The 25,823-nt window shown below is 38.0% G+C and overlaps 3 long non-coding RNA genes across 5 annotated transcripts in view; 1 reads left to right on the top strand and 2 right to left on the bottom strand.

The window, feature by feature from the left end:
• LOC112065527 (uncharacterized) overlaps positions 1 to 25,823 on the top strand; it is a 544,628-nt gene that overhangs the window by 425,290 nt on the left and 93,515 nt on the right. For 2 of the 3 annotated variants that reach the window (XR_003681165.2, XR_008618183.1), the window contains exon 5: positions 4,118 to 4,295. This is a non-coding gene — a long non-coding RNA (uncharacterized lncRNA). Of the gene's footprint in view, positions 1 to 4,117; positions 4,296 to 4,611; positions 5,572 to 25,823 lie in introns of those variants that run through there. The other variant, XR_002892077.3, reaches the window with a different exon arrangement.
• LOC114486853 (uncharacterized) overlaps positions 14,890 to 25,823 on the bottom strand; it is a 170,833-nt gene continuing 159,899 nt past the window's right edge. Inside the window, exon 4 of the long non-coding RNA XR_008618184.1 lies at positions 14,890 to 15,217. This is a non-coding gene — a long non-coding RNA (uncharacterized lncRNA). The remainder of the gene's footprint in view (positions 15,218 to 25,823) is intronic.
• The window catches only part of LOC114486854 (uncharacterized), a 34,827-nt gene continuing 29,244 nt past the window's right edge, over positions 20,241 to 25,823 (bottom strand). The window contains exon 4 of the long non-coding RNA XR_003681170.2: positions 20,241 to 20,604. This is a non-coding gene — a long non-coding RNA (uncharacterized lncRNA). The remainder of the gene's footprint in view (positions 20,605 to 25,823) is intronic.

Genomic DNA, 25,823 nt, shown 5'->3' with positions numbered 1-25,823 from the left:
GAAATTGTATCAAGTATCTTTTCTGACCACAATGCTATGAGACTAGCTATCAATTAAAGGGAAAAAAATCTGTAAAAAATACTAACACATGGAGGCTATTCTATATACTACTAAATAACCAAGAGGTCACTGAAGAAATCAAAGAGGAAATCAAAAAATACCTGGCAACAAATGACAATGAAAACACAACCCAAAACCTATGGGATGCAGCAAAAGCAGTTCTAAGAGGGAAGTTTATAGCAATACAATCCTACCTCAAGAAACAAGAAACATCTCAAACGACCTAACCTCACACCTAAAGCAATTAGAGAAAGAAGAACAAAAAACCCCCAAAGATAGAAGAAGGAAGGATATCATAAAGATCAGATGAGAAAGAAATGAAAAAGAAATGAAGGAAACGATAGCAAAGATCAATAAAACTAAAAGCTGGTTCCTTATGGAGATAAGCAAAATTGACAAACCATTAGCCAGACTCATCAAGAAAAAAAGGGAAAAGACTCAAATCAATAGAATTAGAAATGAAAAAGGAGATGTAACAACTGACACTGCAGAAATACAAAGGATTATGAGAGATTACTACAAGCAACTATATGCCAATAAAATGGACAACCTGGAAGAAATGGACAGATTCTTAGAAAAGCACAATCTTCCAAGACTGAACCAGGAAGAAATAAAAAATATAAATAGACCAGTCACAAGCACTGAAATTGAAACCATGATTAAAATCTTCCAACAAACAAAAGCCTAGAACCAGATTGCTTCACAGGCAAATTCTTTCAAACATTTAGAGAAGAGCTAACACCTATCCTTCTCAAACTCATCCAAAATATAGCAGACGGAGCAGCACACCCAAGCTCATTCTACGAGGCCACCATGACCCTGATACCAAAAACAGACAAAGATGTCACAAAAAAAGAAAACTACAGGCCAATATCACTGATGAATATAGGTGCAAAAATCCTCAACAAAATACTAGCAAACAGAATCCAGCAGCACATTAGAAGGATCATACACCATGATCAAGTGGGGTTATCCCAGGAATGCAAGGATTCTTACATATATGCAAATCAATCAATGTGATACACTATATTTACAAATTGAAGGAGAAAAACCATATGATCATCTCAATGGATGTAGAAAAAGCTTTTGACAAAATTCAACACCTATTTATGATAAAAACCCTCCAGAAAGTAGGCATAGAGAGAACTTACATCAACATAATAAAGGTGGTATATGCTGCCCACAGGCAGCATCTTTCTCAATGGTGAAAAACTGAAACCATTTCCACTAAGATCAGGAACAAGACAAGGTTGCCCATTCTCACCACTATTATTCAACATAGTTTTGGAAGTTTTAGCCACAGCAATCAGAGAAGAAAAAGAAATAAAAGGAATCCAAATCAGAAAAGAAGAAGTAAAACTGTCACTGTTTGCAGATGACATGATACTATACATAAAGAATCCTAAAGATGCTACCAGAAAACAACTAGAGCTAATCAATGAATTTGGTAAAGTAGCAGGATACAAAATGAATGCACAGAAATCTCTTGCATTCCCATACACTAATGATGAAAAATCTGAAAGAGAAATTCAGGAAACACTCCCATTTACTATTGCAACCAAAAAATAAAATACCTAGGACTAAACCTACCTAAGGAGACAAAATACATGTATGCAGAAAACTATAAGACACTGATGAAAGAAATTAAAGGTTATACAAACAGATGGAGACATATACCATGTTTTTGGATCAGAAGAATCAACGTTGTGAATATTAGTATACTATCCAAAGTAATCTACAGATTCAAATCATTCCCTATCAAACTGCTGATGGCATTTTTCATGGAAGTAGAACAAAACATTGTACAATTTGTATGGAAACAGAAAAGACCCCGAATAACCAAAACGATCTTGAGAAAGAAAACAGAGCTGGAGGAATCAGGCTCCCTGACTTCAGACTATACTACAAAGGTACAGTAATCAAAACAGTATGGTACTGGCACAAAACCAGAAATACGGATCAATGGAACAGATAGACGTCCCAGAGATAAACCCATACACATATGGTCACCTTATCTTTGACAAAGGAGGCAAGAATATGCAATCGAGAAAAGACATCCTCTTCAATAAGTGAGAGAGTGGCATGGACAGATATACACTACCAAATGTAAAATAGATAGCTAGTGGGTAGCAGCCTCATAGCACAGGGAGATCACCTCAGTGTTTAGTGTCCACCTAGAGGGGTGGGATAGGGAAGGTGGGAGGGAGGTGCAGGAGGGAGAGCATATGGGGTTATATGTATATGTATAGCTGATTCACTTTGTTATACAGCAGAAATTAACACACCATTGTAATGCAGTTATACTACAATAGAGATGTTAAAAAAAAAAAGAAGAGACATGGTTCTTGCCCTTGGATAGATAATTATATCATTTTGTAATGATGATTACATTTTCCTTTCCAATTATTTTTCTTACTTTTTTTTATTATTCTATCAATTGACTAAGATCTCCAATCCAATATTGAAAAACAATAAGGATAAGCTTCATCTTTCTTTTATTTGTAACATTTGAACAAATATGTCTAAAATTTCTCATTAGGTGAGATGTTTGCTGCTAGAGTCTGATTTTTGAAAACTCTATCATATTAAGGAATTTTCCTTCTGCATTCTGTTTATAAAAGGTTTATAATCACGAATGTTGAATTTCATTAAAGCCCATTTAATTGTTAATGTAATTAACATGTTAAACCATCCTTGAATTCCTGGAATAAACCTCACTTGGTAATTTTAGAGTGTTCTATTTTTATCCTGCTTGACAGAATCTAATAATGTTTTATTTAGGATTATTGTATCTTTAGGAATAAAAAGATTGATCTATAGTTTTCTTTTACTCTGATCTTTTTTAGGTTTGATATTAAAATTATGCTAACCTCAAAGTGAATGGGAAAGTTTCCCAGAGCTCTGTTTTTAAAGACATATTTATTAATAAATATTTTCAAAAGCAGAGTAATTTTCTTGCCTTTGAAAGTTTGAAAGAGTTCACAGACAAAATTAGCCATATTTATTCTTCAATGATGTTCCTTTGATACCTATTCAATTTTATCTTTGGTTATTGATCTGCTCATTACTTGTTTTTTTAAGAACCAACTTGGGAACATACTTTGCCCTTGAAAATCATCCATCTATTTTATTAAATATATTGGAATAAAGCAGCATTTATTATTCATTTGTGAGTTTTTAAAATATCTTCTGGCCCACGTGCCGCGGAGCGGCTGGGCCCGTGGACCATGGCCGCTGGGCCTGTGCGTCCGGAGCCTGTGCTCTGCAGCGGGAGAGGCCACAGCGGTGAGATGCCCGTGTACCACAAAAATAAATAAATAAATAAATAAATAAATAAATAAATAAATAAATATCTTCCAGACTTGTGATTTTCATCACCCTCTCAATCCTTGTTTATTTGTGTTTTCACTCCTTGGACCTTTGTTGAATTTCTCAGAGGGCTATTTATTGGGGTAATGCTTTTCAGTGGTATAAATACATTTTTCAATGTCTATAATTCTTTGATCATTGATATTTATTGTAGAGAAGAAGAAGACACCTGGGTTTAATTTTTTACCTTAAAAGTAAAAGCTAAGATGTAACTATTTGAAGAGATAACAGAGTAAGCAGGAATGGAATAGGGAGCTGTAAAGGTGTATCTGAGAGAGTTGATCAGAAATAACTAATTTGGGGGTCAAATGTAGACCCACTGTATCTGTGCAGAGAGGATAGGATTTACCAGAGCCCATGTCTGGTAGATTATGTGGATAGTTTCTATGTAAGATCATAGACACTCATAGCATGCAGGAATTGGCTAGAAAATTACTCCCATTTCCTCATTATATAGATGCAGAAACTAAGCTACAAAGAGTTGAAGTGACTTACTCAAAGTTACACAGCATGCTAATTAGATGATTGAGGACTACTTAATACAACAGGTATTTGCACTATACAACACTTTTTTTGTTTTAAAAGAAAATATATATTTAGGTCAATAGGAAGAAATGCAGGGACACTTCTGTAAATGTTTTATAAATACTGTTTTGATACAATGCCAGACTTCATCTTCATTTCCTAGGTGAAGAACTGGAGACATAGAGGATTGAAGAAGAGCAAGTCATGATCCAAATCAAGCCTGAAACCTCTTTCTATTGATTGCCTTACCTGTCAGTAACTCAATAAGCAGTATTGCCTCTTTCAAAAATCAATGGATGGAAATGCTATGAGGAAACAAATTGAGAGAAATCTTCATTCTTGTAAGTATTCACAGAAAAGACTTTAATTGTTGCTATTCTTTTACTTATTAAAATAGGGAAAATTAAAAGAATGATAATACTCAGTGCTTGCAAGAATCCAGGGAAATTGAGGCCCATATATTATTGTAAAATAACAATCTTTGGAAAGACAAACTAGCCAACTAAGGAAAAATGCTATATGAATGAAGGTACTTGTTGTGGCAGTGTCTAATGAAAAAAGACTTGAAGCAACAGAATTAGTCAGAGGGGAAGGTCTAAGTAAATTGTGGTACACATGAGAATATTGTATAGCTAATGAAAATATCCTTGTCATCAGGAATACAAGCATGAAACAATGCCCATACCTCTCTGTACTCACTTCTCTACACTTGGCTCAGTCAGCTCCACGCACACTGAAATTAAGGTGAAGGCCAGCTGGACTCCTTTTTTATTTTTATTTTTTTAATTGAGGTATCATTGATGTACAATATTATATAAGTTTCAAGTGTAAAACATAGTTGTTCATGATTTTTAAAGGGTTTATTCCATTTGTATTTATTATGAAATATTGGCTATGTTCCCTGTGTTGTATAACCAGCTAGACTCTTATCCTGGGACTTTGGGAAGAATCTGCTTCCAGGCTTATTCAAGTTGTTGGTAGAATTCAGTATTTTGCATTTGCAGGACTGAGATTTTCATCTTCTTTCTGGCTGTTCGCTGGGGGGTTCACTGTCATCTCTAGAGGCTTCTCCGAGGTCCTTCCATGTGGCCCCCTCCATCTGAGCATTAGAGAACCTCCCTTATGTTGTTCCTCACTTTCTCTTTTGCTACCAACTGGAGAAAACTCTGCTTTTATTGGGCTCATGTGATTAGGTTAGGCCCATATGCATAATCGTTCTGTCTTAGGGTCAATGTCTGCAAAATCCCTTTTGCCACATAACATAACATAATCATGGAAATCAAACCAAGGAGCAAAGGGTACCATGGGGTCGTATTAAAATTCTGCCTGCCATACCACAGATTGGGCTCACTCTCTTTTCTCAATTGTTAACTTTTCAGCAAAGTGTTTCCTGGAATCTATCTAAAATTTCAACTGCTCCTCTTATCCCCACCCAAACTTCTACCCCCTTTGCCTGTTTTTTTTTTTAATTTCTTCTTTAGCACTTATCATCTAATGTACAATATGTCTTACTTATTTATACTGTTTGTTATCTGTCTTCTCCAGCACATGTAATCTCAAAGAGATCAGGGACTTTGTTGTTCTCTGCCGTATGTAGTTCTCACTGGTAGAATGGTGCCTGGAACATAACAAATACTCAGTAAATATGTGTTTAATGAGTGAATAAATGATACAAAATTATATAGAGAGTATGATTACAATTATTTAAAAATATGAATGCATGTAAACACAATTAAAATAGTATTGTTAAGATGGTAAGATTTTAACACCTTAAAAATCTATTTCCCAAGCTTTGCACTATTTTTATATTGACATAACAAAGAAAAGACCCCATAGAAAGGGCTGTTCTCTGGGTAGTGGGAATTAGCCAAGTATGACATACCTTTTGAGCAGGTACTTTTGAGGTAATGCTAAGGACTCAGCAGCTCATCATAGGCAGAAAAACATGCCAGAGGCGATGTGGAAGAGGAGAAAGAGCATGGGAGATGGAATTGCAAAGACCTGGATTTGAGTCTCTCTTCAAGTATTTATGAGTTGGGTGACTTAAAAAGTCACTTAACCCCTCTGAGCCTATTTTCTCACTACATAAATGAGGACACTAACTACTTTCATCATTGGGTTGCCATAAGGATCATGTAAGATGTTCAGTATTACTTTGATTCATGTCATCCAGCCTATTCACCCTTGTGATGGCCAAGAGAAAGGCTTCTCATGCTTTACCAACTTCTCTTCTTCATCTAACTTGTGTGCAGTTGCAGAAAAGGACTTTCTTACTGGGGTAGGTTGATTTTCCCGTGAAAGGAATATCACCAATTTTTTTTTTAAAGCAATATTGGTTTCCAATAATTGTAACTAGCTTAAAATAAAAGAAACAGAAATTCCTGTGTGGATAACAAAATTTCCCTTTGAGTTCCAAAGGATCTCCTGGTACTCTCAAATTATTGTACCTTGAAATTGTTTCAATAACTGCATTCTTTATGACAGGAGTTTGAATATCATATATTGGTCACTACGAGAATATTAAATTTTTAATCAGAAATAGTGAAAAATGACTTTAAGTTCTGATACTATCAGTTTCTCATTATTTGACCTTGAACAATTCACCTTACTTCTCTTTGCCTTCTGGTACATTTTGAGAATCCTTGCATGCATGAACAAATGACTCTTTGTGGAAAGATAATTCCCATAGCAGTAAAAGTGATTACATTTTAAGCATCTAGGATATTCCAGGCGCAGTGCTATATTCTTTACATACATTATCTTAAAAGCTCAAAACAAGTCAACCAGCTGATATCATTGTCTCCATTTTATCCACAAGAAAGCTGAGGCTTAGAGAGATCAAATAAATTCTTGAGAGTAGCACAACAAAATGCTAGAATTGATCTCCTGCTATAATCTCTTAACATCATTTTGCATTTGGATTATTCTTTTCAATGCATTTACTCTCTGGCCCAATTTTGTATCAAAGAGGATTTGGTTCAACATTCTATGCCTTTATCTAAGTCTTCAATTTAAAAAAAAATTAACACAAGTTTGTTTATTCCTTGCTACACCCCAGGTACCTAGCACACCTATTAGGTAGTAGGTGTTCAATAAATGACTTTTGAATGAATGAATGAATAATGTGGTGCAAAGACAAAGCCCTGTGCCATGTCTCCCTTGACATACAGTAGTATTGGCCCTTTCAGTTACAAATCTATTAGATTTTGTTGTTAGGATATCCTCATTTTTGTACTTTTATCTGTAATTACTAAAGGGAGACATTGTGAAATGTCTTGGTGTGGTCGGGTACACTATGTCTATAGTTTCCCCCAAATTACACTATATAGTTTCCCCCAAATCTACCATTCCAATAATCTTATTCTACAAAAAGGAAAGCTTAAGATGTATCTCGTTTTTCATGAACATATTATTTTTTCTCATCTTTCTTCTCTTAGAGTTCACAAATATTCAATTTTATCATTTGACCCAGAAAACTACTTGGGATAGACATTAAGCACAATATATATTTTTGCAGCATGTTCCTTTTGGTGAGGCAAGATAGTATTTTCTATCTTAATTCTTATAAGATTTCTGGCAGAATTTTGAGGCTACATTTGGGAAGTTCTCTTAACAACAAAAACAGCAATAACCATATATTCCAAAAGTTGCGTGTATAAACGCTGCATGACCTACATTATCTAATTTAATTTCCCCCAAATCTATGAAGTAGGCATGAATATCTGAAATTTACAAATCAGGAATCCAAGAACCAAAGAGCTATTTGCCCAAAGTCACCCATATGGTAAGTAGTAATCAGGATTCAAAGCCAGGTCTCAAACTCCAAAGATTGTGTTTTTAATGAGTATATATGTTGCCCTTTATAACTTTTCAAGGCCAGGAAACACATTAAAAACATCCTAATTTTTTCTTATGATCACTTCACCTGTGTTTGGCTTCAATTTTCTTGTTTTATTTGGATTAGGCTAGGTTATGCTGCAGTGACAAATAGCATCAATTATATTTTAGTGTTGCACTTATGTATCAAAATGGGTTTACATGATTGCAGTGACTGGAAAATCATGCTGGAAAGTCATGCACAGGCAATTAACTATTTTAAACTCAAAATGATACATATCACTTCTAGTGACATATCATGGCCAAAGCAAATCACATAGCCAAGCCAAACTTCAAGTGGTAGGGAATCACAACCCTCCATTGTATCAGGAAGGAGAGAACGAGCTATCAGTGGACACTGGTAGTGTCTCCACATATCCACGTATTTTCTGCCCTTTTCAGAGTTGAAAATATTCTCTCTTCTTTTAAAATTTTTCTTGGGCTATAGTCGATTTACAATGTTGTGTTAGTTTCAGGTGTAGAGCAATGTGAATCTGTTATAAATATACGTATACCCACTCTTTTTTAGATTCTTTTCCCATATAGGCCATTACAGAGTATTGAGTAGAATTCCCTGTGCTATACAGTAAGTCCTTATTAGTTATCTATTTTATATATAGTAGTGCGTATTTGTCAATCCCAATCTTCCAGTTTATCCCTCCCCCACCTTACCCCCTGGTAACCAAGAGCTTGTTTTCTACATCTGTAACTCTATTTCTGTTTTGTAGATAAGTTCATTTGTAGTCGTTTTTTTTTTTGACTCCACATGTAAGTGATATCATATGATATTTGTCTTTCTCTGTCTGACTTACTTCACTCAGTATGACAATCTCTAGGTCCATCCATGTTGCTGCAAATGGCATTATTTCATCCTTTTTTATGGCTGAGTAATAGACATTTCTCCAAAGAAGACATACAGATGGTTAAAAAGCACATGAAAAGAAGCTCAACATCACTAACTACCAGAGAAATGCCAATCAAAACTAAAATGAGGCATCACCTTGCACCGGTCAGAATGGCCATTGTCAAAAAATCTACAAAAAATAAATGCTGGAGAGGGTGTGGAGAAAAGGGAACGCTCCCACACTGTTGGTGGGAATGTAAACTGGCAGAGCCACTGTGCGGAACAGTATGGAGGTTCCTTAAAAAACTAAAAATAGAGCTACCATATGATCCAGCAATCCCACTCCTGGGCATATATCCGGAGAAAACCATAATTTGAAAAGATACATGCACCCCCAATGTTCACTGCAAGAGTAGAATTCCCTGTGCTATACAGTAAGTCCTTATTAGTTATCTATTTTATATATAGTAGTGCGTATTTGTCAATCCCAATCTTCCAGTTTATCCCTCCCCCACCTTACCCCCTGGTAACCAAGAGCTTGTTTTCTACATCTGTAACTCTATTTCTGTTTTGTAGATAAGTTCATTTGTAGTCGTTTTTTTTTTTGACTCCACATGTAAGTGATATCATATGATATTTGTCTTTCTCTGTCTGACTTACTTCACTCAGTATGACAATCTCTAGGTCCATCCATGTTGCTGCAAATGGCATTATTTCATCCTTTTTTATGGCTGAGTAATAGACATTTCTCCAAAGAAGACATACAGATGGTTAAAAAGCACATGAAAAGAAGCTCAACATCACTAACTACCAGAGAAATGCCAATCAAAACTAAAATGAGGCATCACCTTGCACCGGTCAGAATGGCCATTGTCAAAAAATCTACAAAAAATAAATGCTGGAGAGGGTGTGGAGAAAAGGGAACGCTCCCACACTGTTGGTGGGAATGTAAACTGGCAGAGCCACTGTGCGGAACAGTATGGAGGTTCCTTAAAAAACTAAAAATAGAGCTACCATATGATCCAGCAATCCCACTCCTGGGCATATATCCGGAGAAAACCATAATTTGAAAAGATACATGCACCCCCAATGTTCACTGCAACACTATTTACAATAGCCAGGACATGGTAGCAACCTAAATGTCTATCAACAGAGGAATGGATAAAGAAGATGTACATACATAGAAAATATTCTCTTTTTTAAGAGAATTGGTAATGAAATTCAGTTTTCATTAAAAATTATACCATTATCTATTTTCTTATAATTATACCATTATATATTTTCACATAAAAATTATGCCATTAGTTCCAATACTTCCTTCTTGAATCTTACAGAACTAAGTAAGCCCTTTTGGTTGTCCCTCACACTTATTGTAAGAATCATGTAAATCTAATTATTATTTTCTGACCAGTTGGTCACCTTCATTATTTCCCCACTCTATACATATCCTTTAAAACTCTGCACTCGTTAGAGCTCCCTGTACAGTTATACTGACCTCACGAAACCATCCCCACTCTTCTTAAGCATTATGAAAACTTGATGTTGCAAAGTCATAATTTCAATTTTGTGTGCCTGAGGTCCCCAGAGATCTTTTGGAGATTCAAGATGCTTTGAAAAGAAGGACTTAAAATGTTTATTTCCCCCCCCACCTTTATTAACAAGCTATTAGAGATGTGCAAAATAAAGGAGTTTTTTGTTGTTGTTGTTGTTTTTTAAGAAAGAAGCATTCAGGAAACAGAAACCCAACAAAGGGTGAAAGTGGTGAAGTGAAGTCATAAGATGACAGCTTTTTTCTAGAGAAAAGCCAGTTCAGACTGCAGGAGGAGGATGGAAGATAGAAACTTCTGGGAGAGAAGCTCTCCTGGCAGTCTGTTACATTTGAAAAGTGTACACACAATTGATCTGATGGAAAAAAACTAAGGATAGGTACACTGAAGACCACTCACGTCAAAAGCAAACATAAAAACAAAATAATCATTAACTCTAGGAAAAGTAAATATGTTGTGCAAAATGGAACTATACCTGTAGAATTTGTCTCTGCCTTATTCAATATTTAAACAATAACTTAAATACTGCTATTAATTAACCAGAGTTAGATATAGCTGTGGTAACTTATTTCCAAATATCTCTCATCCTGTATGCCTTATGCAGTGAGACTTTGTCACTCTTCCCATCAAGATGTGGAGTTGATTTCTCCTCCCTCAGAGTTTAAGCTTGCCCTGTCCCTTACATGGACCCATACACTGCGGTAGAAGCGAATGCTGAAGCCTTGTGAAGCTGGACTTTAAGATATCTTGTAGCTTCTGTCTTCAAGCTTTAGGAATGCTTCCTCTTGGAATGCTGCCTTGAGACTGCCATGTTCTGAGGAAGCCCAAGTGAGGCATGTGGAAGAGGACTAAGGAGCCCTGAATGAAAGATCAGCTGAGTCCAGCTCCTGGCCAGTCCACCAGCTGAATGCAGTTACATAAGTGAAACCAGAAGAACACCCAACTGATGCAGAGCATCACAAAAAATAATAAATTGCTATTTCCTTAAGCCACTAATTTTGGGGTTATTTGTTATCCCCAAATAAACAACTGAAACAATATCTATATTGGATGGAAAGGAGAGGTGAGGTGATATGAGAGAGCTAAATCATCAACTAAAATGCCAGGAAATTAACAAACAATATCTTCAAAAGAAGAAGAGCACTAAGAGTATATTATGAGAGATGTGGAGATAGATGCCAGAAGAAACAATTCAAGTGTTTTAAGTTGTTGCCTGGGGCCAGACCATGGGGTGGGCCAGGAGAATGCCTTTTTTCATTATAGACCTCTTAGTTGTATTTGATTTTTAAAATGTGAACATGAATTGCTTTGATAAAAGTAAAATTTATATATTTTTAAATTATCCCTGGGATATGCAGTCGTGTGAAGCTAGGGCATGCGAAGGCCTCAGGGCCTGGCAGATGAATGAGGAGACAGCTCTAATTTGGTAAGTTGCTTTCTGTGGACATCCTGCCCCTAAAGGCTTGTCTTCCCTCTTGGGCCTCCCTTTTCAGTTTTAGTTCTTAGCAACCAGTTAAAAATGAGGATGTATTTTAATGTACAGGCAAAGGCTTACAAGTAACTTAGAAGAAGAAAAGAAAAACAAACAAACAAAAAAAAACAAAACAAGAGGCAGCAATGAACCATCCCTTTGTTTTCAGCTAATTTCTATCCTGGCCCCCTTTCTTCTTAGAAGAAAAGGTAGAGAAAAAAAGCCCAGAAGCCCTTGAATTACTAACACCTAAAGTAAAAGAATAATATCTTTAAATCACTGGCTCTGAGAACCTCTCAATAGCCCCAACTCTGTGCAATCTGATTTCTGGAAAAATACTCGTAATTGTGTTATCTTTGGGGTCCCTCCTTGTTTGTGACTATGTGTGTCATCTTTACATAAATCTTAAAGAATTTGGGGTTCCTCCACTAATATACTATAGGCAGAAATAGCTTTGGAAAATCTGCTTATTTGTATTTCCTCCATCTTTCCCTTTAGAATTCTTAATGCCATTCTTTGGCCTATTAAACATGCCTGCTCAAGCCATCCTTTATTTCTTAGAGCAACATAGTCTGTGGCTTTGGCTACACAATTCTGACAGCTGGACAACTTGGTTGGTTCATGCTTTAAAAAAAAAAAATCAAAGCAGCTGTTTGGCAAAGTATATTGAATGATTTTCTCATTTTTCAGCAAGCTGTTGTGGAATTACACCACTTCAACTCAGTGGTCTCTCATTCTCCCAAATATCTCTACTCTTTAACTGGCTTTCCTTTTTCTGTCCTATCCTTTCCTCAGCCCCCAGCTTACCTTACCTTCAAAGGAAGTACCACAGGATTGTGTTTTCTGGTTGGGTGATGCCAGTAATGAAGGTGGAGCTATTCTCGGAGAATGGATCACAGAATATGTGTGTGGTCAGTTTGTATGCAAAAAAATGTTAAGATGGGAGGGCTGAGCAAAGCCCCTGCCTCTGCCTTCTCCATCCTTGCCAGCGTTAGTTACTGGGTCCAACCTTGGCCAGTCCAGCATCATCCTAGGTTGTTCCAGGCCCACCATCCCTAGGACTTGGAATTGAATCTTATGCTCACAGGCTGCTCTCTAACCTGCCAAGTATAACAATAACAAGAACAAGAATAAATGCCTATTGCTGAGCATCTGCTATGGGTCCAAATTAGACTGGCTACTTACTGCTAATCCTTCCAGCAGTCCCAAATGTTAGGTATGCTTATTCCCATTTTACAGAAAAGCTTACATCCTGGCCCAGGGTCACATAACTAGCCACATGTGGAGGCAGGGTTTTGATATGTATTTTTCTGACCACAAAACCTCAGTCTGCTCTGGATATTACTGGCCGTCTGGGCCCTGCAAACACATAGTATTATGTTGACTTGAAATAAATAGGTCCAAAACAGCTTAGTTCTATCTTACATTGAGTCTCTCTTTCTGAAGAAGCGAGTCTCTCACCACCTCTCTCTTTCTAATGAATTAAGCCCCCTTGATGGTGACATTTGTCTGAATTTGGCCAATGCATTTAACTCTGTTCCTTGAACCCCTGGCAGCTTTGGCAGAGGCCGATATAGAGAATGGCCAGTTCCTTCAGCCCTGGTCTTGCCTGCCTCCCCTCCCTGCTGCCCAAGAACTCTACCCTTAAAATACAAACGTCTAAAAAAACTAATGAATGTTATATTCATTACTTATACATGTCATTGTGTCCTAAGCACTGTGCTATAGTTTGTGGGGGACAAAACAAATCAAACACAGATCCTGGCCTCCAGGAGCTACTATCTGTTAGAGGCGGTTGAGTAGTATAGATTTAAACCACTAGTAATAGTAATTGTAATGCTAAGCACCTATATAGCTCTTCCCAGGGGAAGGGCACTTTAAGAAAGTTATTTCACTTCAGCCTCACAATAGCCCAGTGAAGTAGATTCTGTTATCCTATTTTACAAATAATGAAATGGCAACAGATAGGTTAAGATTATGAACCCAAGCAGTCTGGCTCCAGATCTGAGCCCTTAAACACTACTGGGTTTAGTGAAGATGCCGCATGTGTTGCAGGAGAAACACAGGTCACGGGAACTGAGAGGAGAGAGAAATGTCACCTGGCTGCAAAAAGCTAGGAAGGCTTCCTGCAGGAGGTAGCACTTGAGCTAAACCATGAAGGATGGGTAATATCGGGCCATAAGGGATGAGTACGCAGGAAGGGAATTTCAGAGGGAGAGAACAGCAATCAGCTGGTTGTTCGAAGGCTCTTGTTGCTGAGGCCTCACCTGCCTCCTGTCTGAGTTGTGACATGAGTCATCAGCCCAGCCCTGCATGCCTGCAGTGTGCAAGACTGGGTGATCCTTTATGTCCATCAGTCTAAATATGTCTTTGGAAAAATACCTTTATCCCCCTTTTGCATGACTCCTGGTGTCTCTCCTGGTTTATGTCTATCTCTGGGATGTAGAGTCCTTCCTTTAAGAATGTCAGTGTAAAAGAACCTTGAGTGAGGGTTTGACCCAGGCAGGAGAGCAGCTCTTCACCATGTCAGATGAGTGAATTCACTGCCCAGCCTAGGGAAACGCTTTGGGTGTTGCTCCGCCCCAAGGGGGACAGATGGCAGCAGGCTATTTAACCTCTGTGCATTTCCTGCATGTGACATGTCTGCTCATCTTGTTGTTGGCTGAACTGAGAGGGACACCACACGGAGGAGGTTGGGAAGAAACCTGAGCATGGAATCCTCATTCTTGACACCCTTCACCATGCCCCATCTGTGCCAAGAAAATGGCCATGGTAATGATGAATTTGTACCCTGTGTCTCCCACTGAGGGTACAGATCGGAGAGAAACCTGGGGGTGAGCCTAATCCCCACCACAATGAGCAATGCCTCTGACCACAGCACAAACTGCTATGGAGGTTCCTAGGTTTTCTTAATCCTCTAACTTTAAATCCTTTTCAAATACAAACTCATTGACCGTTCAGCATCATCCTGAGTGAACTTTTTATTCACATCATCTGACTTCTCCTCTCCAGATGTGTCATCATGGGTAGCCTCTGTTAATTGTAGCCATTATGGTTTCTCGTTGTTTTTGTGTTTTGCTGAGTTACTTGCCTGCTCCTGACATTAGAAATGTACCGATCTCCTCTCTTTCCTAAGTCTGAACTCCAGCTTTACAGTTTATATTCATTGTGTTCCAAGATAATTAGTCACTTGCCTTGGAGGATGAGTTTTGAATGTGACTTTTCTAAAGAGGTGCTTCCAGAATCCTCAAAACAAGAAGACTCAAAGTCCTTTAATGTCATCAGTGGATTTTTACTCCTGTTGGGGGGGCGGGGCAGGGCGTGCGCGTGTTTTACTTTCTGTATGCCATTTCTTTTGTATCTCCCAGTGGTTAAGGAAAGACCTGGTACATGAGTAGCCTCCCCCGAAAGCTCTGGGCATCCATCTCAGGCACACAGACAGAAGATGTTCTCAGGGTCCGGAGGTGAACAGTGCCCTTGCTTCTGTGGAGTCGTGATGAATGGAGCAGATGTTCTCAATAAGTCCTGATGTGAATAGAAAGAGAAAACTGACTGGATGAAAAAAGAGTGGGTGAGAGATATCTTGTAACACATTTTTCCCCTAGGCTGGAGAATACCACATGCAAAACTTCTCCAATAGTTTTGAAGAGTCAACTTACTGAAGAGCTCAATAAGGTGGTATGAAATCATCATTACTTACCCTGGACGATTTATGTTCCCATGACTTGTGTTAGTTCAGGTGTGTTTTTCCCTCCTACAAGATCTTCACCTTTCACTTGCCTTGTTATATTTATAGGGTTGCTCTTATGTATCTTGTTCCTAAAGCCTCCTAAGCCATTTTCCCCCAATGCACTGGACTTCAGGCAAAGAGCATCTTTGAACTCCTGGTACTGTCACCGGATATTTGTCTGTGCGCTAGTTGAATTCCTGTGCAGCTTTGAATTCTCTTTCCAGAGAAGTAAGGCTTTATGGCTCTTGCAGATTCGCTTAATCTTTTGCAGCACATGAATGATCCCTTCATTCTAAAGGCCCCATGGTTGATTTGGTAATTTCTATAGATCTGTCTCTCATGGGTTTGCTTTTGTCTGCTCCTTCCTTTTCTGTTACTTCATTATTTCATGAGATTTTACTCCACCTTATTTACCATCCCCAATTCAGGCCACTCCTTATTCTTCTCCTTAACTTTAGAGCTTTTTTACAGCTCAGCCTCCAAGAGCCCAGGGTTTCATCTTTACATTCTGCCCATCATTCCCCCTCCTGTTTAACTGAAGCATAGACTAGGAATTACGTGCTTCCGTACTCCATTGGTCATTTGTAGCTTTGGCTTTATGGGGATTTTTGTCTCTGAAGACCTCACTCCATGAGATCTGTGGTGTCCTAAAAGATGGAGAGCAGAGTTGTTGGTCACTGGCTGGAGTGAGAACTTGTCTGCTTTAAGTTCTTCATGGTCATTAGTTTGGTTGGAAAAATGTGTCTTTTAGAATTCTGTGCAGGAAGACATTTTGTGTATGCGTGTGTGTGTTTTTTAATTATATGAACTCTATATTTTGATAATAGCATACTGTGTTTTTTTTAGTATTTCAGGGTGGTTTTATCTTAAAGGCTGTGAGTTTTAATCATATTTAGAATTTGATATTTTTATTTAACCTATATTTTTTGTTTAAAAACTGCAACTTTAAGGAGGAGATATGGGGATATATGTTTATGTATAGCTGATTCACTTTGTTATACAGCAGAAACTAACACACCATTGTAAAGCAATTATACTCCAATAAAGATGTTAAAAAATAAAAAAATAGAAAAGTACAGGACCAGATGGTAAAGAAAAAAAAAACATACTGCAGCTTTTAAATCCACAATTTTGATTCAGATTTAAATATAATCAGTTAAGCTAATACATTTTGCCAGCTCAGGGCTTATAAAACACTCAGGAAAAAGAACAATTCAAGATATCTTTTGAGCCCCTATGCTCAAAACAGTTTGCTAACTGAGTGTTGGAAACTTTAACCAGAGTATCAAAATTAAAGAGAAAAGAAACAACTGCATGAGAAGTTCTAAAAATCTCAAACCTCCATATTTCCAGTCTTTTCACCTCCCAATTCATCTTTTTTTTTTAAATTGCTGCTATAATGGTCTTTCTAAAATATAATCCAAATTAAGTAGCTTCCCTGATCAGAAGTCATATCAGTACGTTCATTTAATTTCATAAATGAACTCCAAATTCCAAGAATTGACAATGCAAAATCTCCACAATGTGGTTTCAACTTCCCTTATCCTCATATTTTTACCATTTCCTTCCTCCCTCTCTTCCTCTCCCCATCCCTGCTTTCCCATCTCCCACCCTTTCTCCCTTCCTTCCAGGATATTAAACATCCCCAATATATCAAAGTCTTGAGACACAAAGGGGAATGAGTCATCCCTCAAAGACCCCCACTCTCCAATCTTCTGCAAAGGTTCACAGTACCTTCTACACACTCTGGCCCTATTGTCTTTGCTCCACCGTGTTCCCACCACTCACTCCATCCCACCTTTCCGTCACCTCAGATGCCATCTCCATTACCATCTCTCCCCATCTAGACTCTCTCAATCCAAACTCCTCTCCTTCCTTAATGCTTCACAACCTAGGGTGTCCACCTTCTATGCGCTTCCTCTGGTATATTTTTCCTTCATTAAATTTTTTTCTGATCATGAAAACAATACATGCTCATTCTATAAGACTCTGAGAATGGAGGTAAGTGTAAAAGGAAAACATGATACATGGTCTAGTGTACAAGGCATTCACTGAGAATCTGGGTGTCCAGATTCTAGTCCTATCTCTGCCATTTAGGAGGTGAGGGACATTGAGCATGGCGTTTATCCACTTTAGGCCTTATATTTTTCTCCTCTAAAAGATGGGAACTGAGCTCCTGATCTGTAAGGACTCTTCTGGTTGCAGAACTCAATGCCTAATTTACTTGTCTGTAAGTGTATACTGTGCATCTTGGCTCCTCTGTGGGGAAGTGATGTGCTCTTCATTGCCACACCTTGTACTTGGCCCAGAGTGCATCTTCCCACCATCTTGGAAGAACAAAGGCGTGCTTTGAGAGTCTCATAATTTTATCCGCAAAAGACTCAACTCTTCATAATTTTCAGCCATTATATCAAATGTACCTAGCTTATTTAATGGTGAAACATGTTGGACTTGAATTTTATTATTAGATTCAGAGTTTATTATCCTGTGTCTTTCTGTACTTTCTTGCTTTCCTTTTATTCCCTTCTAACTTCAAATGATAGCACCAAGCAAAACATTAAAATTCTGTCCGCTCAAACAACACCATAAATATTATTTAAAATGATTTTGTTCAAAATCATTGCAAACCCATGCGACGCATGAGTCTATATTTAATGCTGTCCTCTCTTTTGAAATTTGAGAAGTTTTTTGGTTTTTTTTCAGTCTAGAACTCTGTGATTTGGAGAATTGGGGAAAAAAACTCTGAGAGTAGCAACTTTATCATAAGATTCATGCCAACAGTAACTGGATAAGGGTGTAGATTTATAAATCCCTATAGTTCTTTAGAGTTTCTACATATTTTGAGGGGGAAGTTTTTCCATAACATTATGTCCTCTTTCCTAAATGTGATATCCAAGAAGCCCTTCATTTATGTTTGCTACATAATTACCCTTCAAAGTAGTTCCTGAGTCTTACATAAGCAACCAATAGATATTTTGTTTCCTCCGTGCTTTCCTGTGTAGGGGTTGGGGTGGGATGAAGGCTCCTCCTGGGACTGCCGCTTGTCTGGGTGAAGGTGGGCAAATGGCAACCTCCCTGTGCCTCAGTTTCCATCTCTTTAAATTGAATTGCCTTTCTTTCCAAATTGTGGTGAAGATCAAATAAGACGGTATGATAAAACCTTTTGAAAACTACAAAGCCCCATAGGAGTTGGCAGGGGTAATTCTCCTTTAGACCTGTCCCCAGGGTTCATGGGAAACTGTCTCATGCCCCATCTCCTGTAAAATCTCTGTTCTTTGCTAGGGATGAAGAGAGCTGAGGGATAGGTTTACTTTATATTTTGCTTTAGCACTATGGTAATATGAATGTGTAAACAGAACTTTTGCATTGATATATGAATTGCTTTCATCTATTATTTCCTATTATTGGAAGTATTTCTCTATACTCCCTAGAAATGTATTAAAACTATTTGATTATAATTCTATACTAATGGTAATTAGCACTCTTAAGAGTGTAAACATGTAGGCACCCCATATCATGAAGTCCCTCTTTAACATGCCAGGATAATATCCTGTTATTCCAGAGGGATGAAACAAAAAAAGAAGTTTGTTATCGTCAAAATGTGAGAGAGCACAAAACAAGATACCACAGGAAATCAATTGCATAAGTTGTGAAAAATAACCCACCCTCTTATTTGCTCTTTTATAGTATAAAAATACATCACACATAATTCCGCCCCCTGCATCAAAATAGAGTCAAGCTAGTCAAAAGGAGAAACTCTGAGCGTTATATTTTTTTTCTCCCCAGTTTTGAGATATAATTAACATGTAACATTGTATTAGTTTAAGGCATACAACATAATGACTTGATATATGTACCCATTACAAAATGATCGCCACAATAAGTTTAGTTAGTTAACACCCATCACCTCACATAGTTACAAATTTTATTTTTCTTGAGATGGGAACGTTAAAAATCTATTCTCTTCGCATTTTTCAAATATACAATGCAGTATTGTTAACTAGGGCTGAGTGTTATCTTCTGAACTGGTCTACCAATATCTTGTTAGATTATGTCACCTGCTCCATTCTAACTATTTTTTAACCAGAACCTTCTGAGACAGAACAAGTGTTTTCTGCTAATGTAGCAGATCCTTGCCATAAACTCTGTGTATTGAAATAGCAGTTTACTTAGGTCAAATAGGCTGATATGTTTGAGTTGCTGAATTTTTATTAGATTTTTAAATATATGTTTAAGAGCTCATGTAAATGTTTTTCCATAGGTATTATCCTATTCATTTATACAGAACGGGATTCCAAAACCAAGCTCCAGGGAGGTCAAGCAATTTGCTTAAGGTTATGTAACTGTTGGAGAATTGAGTTGTAACTTGTCTCAAGCCCCAAATCCCACACTTTTTCTTCATGACATTCCCGATCATTTTTCCTCATCTCTTAGCAGTAGCAACTTTTGTCTCATCAATTCTCCTATAATTCTTCTTCCTGGACCATGTTGCTTCTCACTTTGAAGGATGCAATTCTATCGGTGATTTGGCGGAATCAGTAAATGTCATGCTACCTGGGCATGCAGGGTGCTCTTTCACAGAAATAACAGGAGAAACAGTCTTAAAATGAGGCACAGTGGCTGTTTATTTAAACGGTCCCACTGAGGCCATTTTCACCCACTAGGTTTCAAAGTTCCCTGCTTATTTCCTTGCACAAGGAGCACACGTCTTTGGGAATGATGCTGTCCTTTGTGACGCTTCACGGGAAACAGACAGACATTTCAAATCTCATTACCTGATCGATCCAGGCCTCCTAAGAGAGAGAGAACAAAGGCAGTTTATGTGGGAGGAAAACGTGAGTCAGTTAGCTCTCTGACTAGAAGATGAGAGGACGCCGAACCATAAATCCCAGGTAGACCTGTTTCTTCTCAGTTCAGAGGCTGCCTCCTGAATCACTCTGTAGTAGGAGAAAATACTTTATGGAGGGCAATTGTAACAGACGGTTTCTACTGGACACGGCAGGCGTTCTCCTTCAGCTCTTTCTTGACGACGTGGTCCCAAAGTGGGTTACAGCAGAAGACACACATAACTTTCTGGACCCTCTCATGACTCTACCATGGATGCAGGCTTCCTGGTTTCTACCTTTCCAGACAATCAAATAGCTGTGATTTTATGGGAATCGATGTGGTATCAACATGGCATCTAAAAGATAGAACAGGGCAAATATATGCAGTTCTGTGTGAGCGACTGTATCTGAATGTCAGTGAGATTAAAGGACTATGTAGTAAGCTTCAGCCGTGGGTCAGGCACTGGTGTACTTTTTTACCCATGGTCTTTCTTTTAATTGTCACAGTCGCTCTCCTAAGAGGGTGGTAGAATAAAGACTAACCTAGATCTGGCTTAACTCAAACCAGAACTGAACTGCTTTACTACCATCTGTAACTTAGCCTCCTAATCATCCTGAACCAGTTCCTGTGTGAACCAGTTTTAAAGACAACGGATCCTCATGGAATATTTTTCACTGGCAGGTCCACTAATCTCTATTGTCTTTACATTGGCTGTCAGCACAGGGATGGGGGGTTATTTGCTCATTTCTTCTTCAGACTGGAATCGTCTATGTATCTGAAATATAACGAGCCACCTGATACAACGTGTTGGGCTAGATAAAAAGAGCAGATCATTTGGAGTCAGACAGACCAGGGTTGGAATCCCAACCATACCGCATCATCGCTGTGTTGCGTTGAGCAAGTTGCTTTACTTCTCTGAGGCTCAGTTTACTTATCTATAACATGAAGATGAGAAAACCTATCTCACTGGCTGGTTGTGGGAGTTAGATAATGTCTGGTTTGTGTGTGTGTGTGTGTGTGATGTGCCCTTTGTCTTTATTCCAAGTGTATGCAAATAATAATGATATTGATGTGTCTACAAGATATCAGCCAGAATTTCAGGAATATTGGTTTTCATATTTGGGAAATGAATATAATTTTTTAAATTTATTTTTTATTGCAGTATAGTTGAACCACTGTGTTGTGTTAATTACTGCTGTACAGCAAAGACTCAGTTATACATATATATATTTTTTTTTTTTCCATATTCTTTTCCATTATGGTTTATCACAGGATACTGAATATAGTTCCCTGTGCTATACAGGAAGACCTTGCTGTTTATCCATTCTATATATAGAAGTTTGCCTCTGCTAATTCCAAACTTCCAATCTAACCCTCTCCCCGCCCCTCCCCCTTGGCAACCACCAGCCTGTTCTCTATGTCCCTGATTCTGTTTCTGTTTTGTAGATAGGTTCATTTGTGCCATATTTTAGATTCCATATATAAGTGATATCATATGGTATTTTTCTTTCTCTTTCTGACTTACTTCACTTAGTATGATAATCTATAGTCACAAAGATAGTGTCTGGTAAGGGCACTGGAGATATTGCATGGTCAGCAAGAGGGAGAAAGCAAGAGTTGGGGAGGAGAGCTCTGTGAGCCAAGGCCCATTAAGACGAGGGAAAGGGTGAGTGGTCAAGATGTTTCCAGGCATTATGACCCCTAAATGAAGGCTCTGATGAGGGGAAAACACTAACTACAACTGGAGACAACAGCTTTTCCATGATGGCCTCATTAAACGTTTAATTGGTTGAGAATATTTTGTGGGTTTCCACACACAGCCAGGAACCTCATGCAGTATTTTATTCTTTCTCTAAATGCCTTTCTCACTGTGCAGAGACACAGACTCAAGGCTTGCTGGAAAATCTACCTGCTTGCTCTGACAGAGAACACAAACTGATGATTGTGGTTAAAGTATTTTCATGCTTTGACGTGCCTCTTTTAGGACACCTCTCCTGCCCTCCCTGAAAGGGTGGTGGGGACAGTGAGTGAAATGATTTACTGTGAAGTAAGTGAAAGAGGCTTCAGGTGATCAACAAGCTCTACGAAGTCGGAGGTCACTAAAAGGTCAGACTGGAAGGCTGCATTCTAGAAAGCTAATATGGGCTGAATTGGGTTCTTCTTATTTCACCCCAGAGGTAATTGTTCCCCCAAATGCATTGCCTGCACTATTTCAGCTTGTCTTGATTATATACAAACTCACATATATTGCACTCTCTCCTCTGAGTGGCCCTGGCCTACTTAAGTCCTGTGCAGAATGCAGAAAAATCACAAGATGTGGTCTCTGTTCTCAAGAACCTTATTTAGCTAAAACGAGAGGATGGAAGACTAAGAAATAATATCAGATGTATTCAGTATGCTCTTCATCCTGAATATCAGTAGAACAGAGACCAAATTCTTCTGTTCTGGCTGGTGCTGATCACTGATGAAATATTCATCAAACCATCTCAAAATGGAGAGAAATGAGAATGATATTTTAACATCAGTATAGAGGTGTGTGTTATAGAACATATATAATCTGATCATTATACTATATTTAATTTCCATGTTATATATATCTATTACATACGTAGGTATCTAACTATCTTTCCTTTTCTTTTTTTAGAGTCCATATATATGTGTTAGCATATGGTATTTGTTTTTCTCTTTCTGACTTACTTCACTCTGTATGACAGACTCTAGGTCCATCCACCTCACTACAAATAACTCAATTTCGTTTCTTTTTATGGCTGAGTAATATTCCATTGTATATATGTGCCACATCTTCTTTATCCATTCATCTGTTGAAGAACACTTAGGTTGCTTCCACGTCCTGGCTATTGTAAACAGAGATGCAATGAACATTGTGGTACATGACTCTTTTTGAACTATGATTTTTCTCAGAGTATATGCCCAGTAGTGGGATTGCTGGGTTGTATGGTAGATCTATTTTTAGTTTTTTAAGGAAGCTGCATACTGTTCTCCATAGTGGCTGTATCAATTTACATTCCCACCAACAGTGTAAGAGGGTTCCGCTTTCTCCACACCCTCTCCAGCATTTATTGTTTGTATATTTTTTGAGGATGGCCATTCTGACCAGTATGAGATGATACTTCATTGTCGATTTGATTTGCATTTCTCTAATGATTAATGATGTTGAGCATCCTTTCATGTGTTTGTTGGCAATCTATATATCTTCTTTGGAGAAATGTCTATTTAGGTCTTGGGCCCATGTTTGGATTGGGTTGTTTGTTTTTCTGATATTGAGCTGCATGACCTGCTTGTAAATTTGGGAGATTAATCCTTTGTCAGTTGCTTCATTTGCAAATATTTTCTCCCATTCTGAGGGTTGTCTTTTCGTCTTGTTTATGGTTTCCCTTGATGTGCAAATCTTTTAAGTTTCATTAGGTCCCATTTGTTTATTTTTGTTTTCATTTCTATTTCTCTAGGAGGTGGGTCAAAAAGGATCATTCTGTGATTTATGTCATAGAGTGTTCTGCCTATGTTTTCCTCTAGGAGTTTGATAGTGTCTGGCCTTACATTCAGGTCTTTAATCCATTTTGAGTTTATTTTTGTGTATGGAGTTAGGGAGTGTTCTAATTTCACTCTTTTACAGGTTGCTGTCCGGTTTTCCCAGCACCACTTATTGAAGAGGCTGTCTTTTCTCCATGTATATTCTTGCCTCCTTTATCAAAGATAAGGTGACCATATGTGTGTGGGTTTCTCTCTGGGCTTTCTATCCTGTTCCATTGATCTATATTTATGTGCCAGTACCATACTGTCTTGATTACTGTAGCTTTGTAGTGCAGTCTGAAGTCCAGGAGCCTGATTCCTCCAGCTCCATTTTTCTTTCTCAAGATTGCTTTAGCTATTCGGGGTCTTTTGTGAAATTTTTTGTTCTAGTTCTGTAAAAAATGACAGTGGTAGGTTGATAGGGATTGCATTGAATCTGTAGATTGCTTTAATTACTAGAGTCATTTTCACAATGTTGATTCTTCCAATCCAAGAATATGGTATATCTCTCCATCTATTTGTATCATCTTTAATTTCTTTCATCAGTGTCTTATAATTTTCTGCATACAGGTCTTGTTCTCCTTATGTAGGTTTATTCCTAGGTATTTTATTCTTTTTGTTGCAATGGTAAATGGGAGTGTTTTCTTAATTTCACTCTTAGATTGTTCATCATTAATGTATAGGAATGCCAGAGATTTCTGTGCATTAATTTTGTATCCTGCTACTTTACCAAATTCATTGATTAGCTCTAGTAGTTGTCTAGTAGCATCTTTAGGATACTCTATGTATAGTTTCATGTCATTTGCAAACAGTGACAGCTTTACTTCTTCTTTTCCGATTTGGATTCCTTTTTTTTCTTTTTCTTCTCTGATTGCTGCTGCTAAAACTTCCAAAACTATGTTGAATAATAGTGGTAAGAGTGGGCAACCTTGTCTTGTTCCTGATCTTAGTGGAAATGGTTTCAGTTTTTCATCACTGAGGATGATGTTGGCTATGGGTTTGTCATATGTGGCCTTTATTATGTTGACTTAAGTTCCCTCTATGCCTATTTTCTGGAGGGTTTTTATCATAAATGGGTGTTGAATTTTATCAGAAGCTTCTTTGCATCTATTGAGATGATCATATGGTTTTTCTCTTTCAATTGGTTAATATAGTGTATCACATTGATTGATTTGCATATACTGAAGGATCCTTGCATTTCTGGGATAAACCCCACTTGATCATGGTGTATGATCCTTTAAATGTGCTGTTGGATTCTGTTTGCTAGTGTTTTGTTGAGGATTTTTGCATCTGTGTTCATCAGTGATATTGGCCTGTAGTTTTCTTTCTTTGTGACATCTTTGTCTGGTTTTGGTATCAGGGTGATGGTGGCCTCATAGAATGAGTTTGGAAGTGTTCCTCCCTCTGCTATATTTTGGAAGATTTTGAGAAGGATAGGTGTTAGCTCTTCTCTAAATTTTTGTTAGCATTCGCCTGTGAAGCTATCTGATCCTGGGCTTTTGTTTGTTGGAAGATTTTTTTTTTTTTTTTGTGGTACACGGGCCTCTCACTGTTGTGGCCTCTCCCGTTGGGGAGCACAGGCTCTGGACGCGCAGGCTCAGCAGCCATGCCTCATGGGCCCTGCTGCTCCGCGGCACGTGGGATCTTCCTGGATCGGGGCACGAACGCGTGTCCCCTGCATCAGCAGGCGGACTCTCAACCACTGCACCACCAGGAAAGCCCTGTTGGAAGATTTTTAATCAGTTTCAATTTCAGTGCTTGTGATTGGTCTGTTCATATTTTCTGTTTCTTCCTGGATCAGTCTCGGAAGGTTGTGCATTTCTGAGAATTTGTCCATTTCTTCCACGTTGTCCATTTTATTGGCCTATAGTTGCTTGTAGTAATCTCTCATGATCCTTTGTATTTCTGCAGTGTCAGTTGTTACTTCCCCATTTTCATTTCTAATTCTATTGATTTGAGTCTTCTCCCTTTTTTTACTTGATGAGTCTGGCTAATGGTTTATCAATTTTGTTTATCTTCTCAAAGAACCAGCTTTTAGTTTTA

The sequence above is a fragment of the Physeter macrocephalus genome, chromosome 9, assembly GCF_002837175.3.
Source record: "Physeter macrocephalus isolate SW-GA chromosome 9, ASM283717v5, whole genome shotgun sequence".
Classification (NCBI taxonomy): domain Eukaryota; kingdom Metazoa; phylum Chordata; class Mammalia; order Artiodactyla; family Physeteridae; genus Physeter; species Physeter macrocephalus.
Note: the sequence above shows the minus strand (reverse complement) of the source record. Positions and strands in the feature narration are given on the sequence as shown.